We start from the raw sequence: 6,567 nt of genomic DNA, 5'->3' as shown, positions 1-6,567 counted from the left end.
ATCTGCCTATCTTTAATATTTTTGCTATTATTTAATGTCTTTGAACTCTCAACACTATTTTCTATTTGTCTAACTAATCCTATCAAACGCTATTGTTGCTTAATCCATCAATTCTCGTGGGATCGACCCTTACTCACGTAAGGTATTACTTGGTACGACCCGGTGCACTTGCCGGTAAGTTAGTGGGTTATAAATTCCGCATCAAATTTTTGGTGCCGTTGCCAGGGATTGACTGTGATTAACAACTATTAGTTGTTTGATTGTTTAGATTAGGCTTTTTAATTTTTAATTTTAATTAAATATTATTTTATTATTTTTCAAAAAAAAAAATTTTCCTTTATTTTTTTCGTTTCCCTTTCCCTGCCCCGTGAAATTTTTTTTTTTACTTTCTTTTATCTTTTATTTTTATTTTATTTTATTTTATTTTTTTCAAAACTTTCGTTCCTGATTTATTATTCCGTTTTATTTTTTTTATTTTTGTTTTGTTTCTTCCATTATTTTTTTTTTACTTTTTATATTTTATTAGTCTTATTTTATTTTATTTATTATTTATTTTCTAAAAAAAATTTATAATAGCACTAATATTTTTTTTTATTTTTTGAAATTAAGTTTGGTGTCACCCAGTTAATTTTATTTTAATTTTTCTGTTTATTTTTTCTTTTAAATTTTTGAATTTTTTAGTTATTTATTTAGTATTTTTATTTTATTATTTTACACAGGTTATCTCACATAGACTTCTCTGCACTCTGACGTAGAGAGTCCCATTTTTTTTTATTTTCTACTTGTGTATGCGCAGGAATAGAGACAAAGAACATCTCTTAGACTTTGATCCTGAACCTGAAAGAACTTTCAGGCGACGTTTACAACAAACAAGACCTTACAAGGCTGCAGAATCCACTATGGCAAATAATAATGCTAATGTCAATTTGGTAAATCCGAATGGGGATGATCAACAGAGAAGAGTGCTTGGCTCTTATTCTGCCCCTACTGCAGATCTTTATGGAAAAAGTATTGTGGTGCCTCCTATAACTGCAAACAACTTTGAGTTGAAGCCACAATTGGTCACCCTGGTGCAATAGAACTGCCAGTATCATGGACTTCCTCATGAAGATCCAAATCAGTTTATTTCTAATTTTCTGCAGATATGTGATACTGTGAAGACAAATGGAGTGAACCCAGAGGTGTACAAACTCATGCTCTTTCCGTTTGCTCTGAGGGATAAAGCAAAGTTATGGCTAGATTCCCAACCAAAGGAGAGTCTGAATACTTGGGACAAGGTTGTTACTGAGTTTCTCACAAAATTTTTCCCACCAAAGAAGCTGACTAAGCTTAGGTTGGAAGTTCAGACTTTCAAACAGAAGGAGGGTGAAACTCTTTATGAAGCTTGGGAGAGATACAAGCTACTGACTAGGCAATGCCCTCCGAACATGTTCTCCAAATGGACTCAACTAGATATCTTTTATGAAGGTTTGGGTGAGATGTCCAAGATGAGCCTAGACACTTCTGCAGGCGGTTCATTGCACAAGAAGAAGACACCAGAGGAGACTATTGAGCTTATTGAATTGATTGCAAGCAACCAATATCTGTACTCATCTAACAGGAATCCTGTGAACTCTGAGACCTCTCAGAAGAGAGGCGTGTTGGAAGTGGAAGCCGTTAATGCTCTTCTTACTCAGAACAAACTTATGTCTCAGCAGATAAATCTACTTACTCAATAGATGGGTGGCATGCAAGTCTCAGCTATCAACACTCAAAATCCACCCCAAGAAATCTCCTATGACATGGCAGGTAATTTTGTTCAAAATGATAATCATGATTATGCTCAACCTTCTTATGAACAGATGAATTACATGGGGAGTGGCCCTAGGAATCCCAACAATGATCCATAATTCCATATTCTAAGACATACAACTAGGGATGGAGAAATCACCCAAACTTTGGGTGGAGGGACCAACCTCAGAGACCTCAGAACTTCAACAATAGTTCTTAGGGCGGTTTCCAGCAGAACAATGATTTGGAAGCAATATTGACAGGTTTTAGATAGGAAACTAGAGCATCCATCAAGAACCTGTAGATTCAAATGGGTCAATTAGCCACAAAGGTTAATGAAATTGATCAGAGGACCACTAATAGCCTTCCTGGTAACACAATTCCAAATCCAAGAGAGGAATGCAAGGCTATCACCGTAATAAGTGAACAAGTAGCAAGTACGGAAGCACAAGTTATACAGGAAACTAGAGCCTCTATTAGAAACTTAGAGGTGCTAGTGGGCCAACTGAGCAAGCAAATACTTGAAAGGTCTGCAAGTACATTTCAAGGTGATACAGTGGTGAACCCAGGAGAAGATTGCAAGGGTATTCAATTGAGAAGTGGTAAAGTAGCTGGCTCTGAGACTAAGGCCAATGAAGAGCTAGTTGAAAAAGAAGCTCCAGAGGAGAAGAAGGAAGAAGTAGAACACGCCCCTCCAAAGCGTGCGGACAATCCATTCCCAGACTCTCTTGACACTTATCCTACTTTGCCAAAGGCTCCTGAGTACAAGCCTAAAATGCCATATCCTCAGAGACTTCAAAAGGAGACCAAGGACAAACAGTTTTCAAAGTTCTTGGAAGTCTTCAGAAAGCTGAAAATAAATATTCCTTTTGCTGAGGTTTTGGAACAAATGCCTCTCTATGCCAAGTTCATGAAGGAGCTGTTGTCAAAGAATAAGCCTTTAAGGAGAAATGAGACAATGGTCCTGACTAAAGAATGCAGTGCCATCATTCAGAATAACTTACCAAAGAAGATGCCAGATCCAGTGAGCTTTCAAATTCCATGCACCATTGGGAGCACAACCTTTGAGAAGGCATTATGTGATCTGGGAGCAAGCATCAATTTAATGCCCTTGTCTGTGATGAAGAAGCTACAGATCCAAGAGGCACAACCCACAAAGATAGCATTACAGATGGCGGACAAATCTATGAAGCCTGCATACGGATTAGTGGAGAATATCTTGGTCAAAGTGGGTAAGTTCTTCCTCCCAGCAGATTTTGTGATTCTTGATACAGGAGAGGATGAGAATGCCTCTATAATTCTAGGAAGACCATTCATAGCCACTGGAAGAGCTCTGATTGATGTAGAAGTGGGTGAATTAGTGCTTCGAGTGTATAATGAGCAACTGGTCTTTCATGTCTTCAAAGATGTGCATTCAACAGGTGAAGAAGAGAGACGCATGCAGGCTGAGCTTATTGATCCAAACCTTCAAGAACCCCCTGATGATGCACAGCAGAATTTGCAACTCAAACCTCCTGTGGTGACAACCGATAGAATTCCGCCTAACATCAAACCTAAGTTTGGTGTTGGAACTGCATCATCCACCAAGGAGGAGGTCCCCAAAAAGAAAAAAATACCCAGAGGATGGAATAACAAAAAGATCCCCACTGAAGGTTTCTCCCTAGGAATGAAGGTGGTGTTGACCAGCAATCCAGCATGGGTTTATACAGTAATCAGAATCCTCTTTCTGGAGAATATTGAGCTACGTTATGGAGACACAGGAAAGAAGTTCAAAGTAAGGGGTGAAGAGCTGAGCCCCTATGATCCTCCTCCTTAGAGGAGCTGACCGTCAAGCTAGTGACGATAAAGAAGCGCTTTTCGGGAGGCAACCCGATAATTTCGTATCCTTAGCTATTTTTCGTAGTAGTTTTTCTTAGTTATTTTATTTTTATTGAGTTCTTACTAATTTTCTGATCATGCAGCTATGTTCTTCCTGTAACCGAACACCTCAAGCTATAAAAAAAAGGGGCACACGACGCGTAAGCGTCATTGACGCGAACGCGTCAATCAAGTGTGCGTGAAGATTAAATATTGACAGAGAGTTACGCGGGAGTGGCGCTGGACTTATGCCTTTCACACAAATGATCCCACGCGAACGCGTGCCCCACGCGTTCGCGTCGCTTGTGATTTTCGCCACCCACGCGTCCGCGTCGCTCACGCGAACGCGTGACCTGCAGAATTGTGGTAAAAGGTGTTTTGGCAGAGAGTTGTGCTGGCTTGGGGCTGGAAATGTGCTACAAGCACAAAATTGTCCACGCGGACGCGTCCCCCACGCGTACGCGTCATTTGACCAAACAGCCATCCACGCGTCCGCATCGCTCACGCGAACGCGTCGTATAAAGATTTGGTTCCCAAGCCATGTGAACAGAAAGTCACGCAGGCGCGCGGCTGGCTTCGCGCGAATCGCGCAAAACCCAGGGCACGCGACGGCTGGCTTCGCGCGAATCGCGCAAAACCCAGGGCACGCGATCGCGTGCCTGACGCTGACGCGTCATTAAGGAAGTTCCGCGACGCACGCGAACGCATGCTCCACGCGAACGCGTCGCTTGCGCCGCCCAGTTTTCTTTCTCTCTCTCTCCCAATCCTAATTCTCTCTTATTCTCTTATCCTTTTATTTTTTCATCTTAATTTTTGTCTCTTCTATTTTCAGTTCTTATTTATTTGAGGACAAGCAAACCTTTAAGTTTGGTGTTGACGCTTCGCGTAAAGGTTTTCTGTTTATTTTTATAGCACCAAAAGAGAGGCGAATCATCTTCACTGAGGAGCACAACCTGAAAAATAAAACGTCCACTAGGATAACTAAGGTGGTTGAGTTCCTTTCATTTTTATTCATCCCCTCTTTGTCTATGTTATGTTCCGATTTTCTGCTATTTTGCTTTGTTTGTTGCATAATCCTTTATTAGTTAGAATCCTAGGACTAGTTTAGTTTTCTTTTAATTGCTTAATGCTGAAAAGATGTTTCATGTACCACTCACTGAACTTGAATCTAAAAAGAAAAGAAAAAGAAGTAATGTATTCCATGAGAAATTGAGTTAATTTTAAGAATAGTCTGATCTACTTAAATGTGGTGGTATTTTCTGTAATTCTGAATGCATGCTTGAACAGTGCATATTTTTTTGATAGTGAAGCTTATGAATGTTAAAATTGTTGGCTCCTGAAAGAATGATGAAAAAAAGAGAAATGTATTTGATAATCTGAAAAATCATAAAATTGATTCTTGAAGCAAGAAAAAGTAGTGAAAAACACAAAGCTTGCGAAAAAATAATAATAATAATAATAATAAATAATAATAATAATAATAAAGAAAAGAGCAAGCAGAAAACGCCAATAAAGATGAAAGGGTAAAAAGGATCCAAGACTTTGAGCATTAATGGATAGGAGGGCCCAAAGGAATAAAATCCTGGCCTAAGCGGCTGAATCAAGCTGTCTCTAACCATGTGCTTGTGGCGTGAAGGTGTCAAGTGAAAAGGTTGAGACTGAGCGGTTAAAGTCGTGGTCCAAAGCAAAAAGAGTGTGCTTAAGAACTCTGGGTACCTCTAACTGGGAACTCTAGCAAAGCTGAGTCACAATCTGAAAAAGTTCACCCAGTTATGTGTCTGTGGCATTTATGTATCCGGTGGTAATATTGGAAAACAAAATGCTTAGGATCACAGCCAAGACTCATAAAGTAGCTGTGTTCAAGAATCAACATACTGAACTAGGAGAGTCAATAACACTATCTGAATTCTGAGTTCCTATGGATGCCAATCATTTTGAACTTCAAGGGATAAAGTGAGATGTCAAAACTATTCAGGATTCCAGCTGTAAACCCCACTATAACAAGAGACATGGGTTTAATCGAACTCTCATTCTCACGCAAATTCACATCCTAAGCTTATATTAGTTTTTGGTTGCTTGAGGACAAGCAACAGTTTAAGTTTGGTGTTGTGATGCGTGAGCATCTTTCCTATCTTTTCCTAGTGAATTTGTATCTAAATTGTTGAATTTAATAAAGAATTAATTATATTTTAGCCACTATGAATGCTATTTTGAGTTTTGTGCAATACTGTTTATTTTAGGTAGCATTCGGCTGAATTTGATGGAGTTTCTGCAGAGAAAGAGAAGAAACCAAGGAGATGACCAGCGAATACCGACGCGGACGCATGGTTCACGCGACCGCGCGGAATGGAGGAGATCGCAATGACGCGATCGCGTGCCTGAGGCGAACGCGTGGACTGGAATCTGCACAAATGACGCGAACGCGTGGACGACACGGACGCGTCACATGCGCCACGTGCAAAAAATGTAGAAAAATGCTGGGGGCAATTTCTGGGCTGTTTCGACCCAGTTCTTAGCCTAGAAATCACAGATTAGAAGCTGCAGAATGGACAAATCAAGTGGTCCCACCCATCAGTTGAAGACTTGTTAATTAATTCGAATTTAAATTCAAATCTTATTTTAGGAAAAGATATTATTTTAATTTTAATTTTAGAAATTTGATTTTTAAATTATTATGATTAGTTATAAAAGGGATCCCAATAGGGTGGTTCCAGAACAACATTCCACAACATTATTCCATACAAATTTACATTTCATATTCCATGAGCAACTAATCCTCCATTGTTAAGGTTAGGAGCTCTATCTATTGTATGGATTGATTATATTATTTTTCTATTTTAATTTATGTTTTGATTTATATTTCAATAATTGTTTTCGTTCTTTATTTTATGAACCTGGGTGGAATGGAAGTATGACCCATGTTCTATTTGAGTTCTTGTA

General features: G+C 39.2%; 1 non-coding gene across 1 annotated transcript; it reads right to left on the bottom strand.

The window, feature by feature from the left end:
- Window positions 1-1,326: 1,326 nt before the first annotated feature.
- LOC148563018 (small nucleolar RNA R71) lies at window positions 1,327-1,432 on the bottom strand. The gene has a single exon (XR_015887817.1). It is a non-coding gene; the product is annotated as a small nucleolar RNA R71 (small nucleolar RNA).
- Window positions 1,433-6,567: the final 5,135 nt, after the last annotated feature.

Source organism: Arachis ipaensis, chromosome B6, assembly GCF_059453495.1.
Source record: "Arachis ipaensis isolate K30076 ecotype BB chromosome B6, ASM5945349v1, whole genome shotgun sequence".
Classification (NCBI taxonomy): Eukaryota; Viridiplantae; Streptophyta; class Magnoliopsida; order Fabales; family Fabaceae; genus Arachis; species Arachis ipaensis.
Note: the sequence above shows the minus strand (reverse complement) of the source record. Positions and strands in the feature narration are given on the sequence as shown.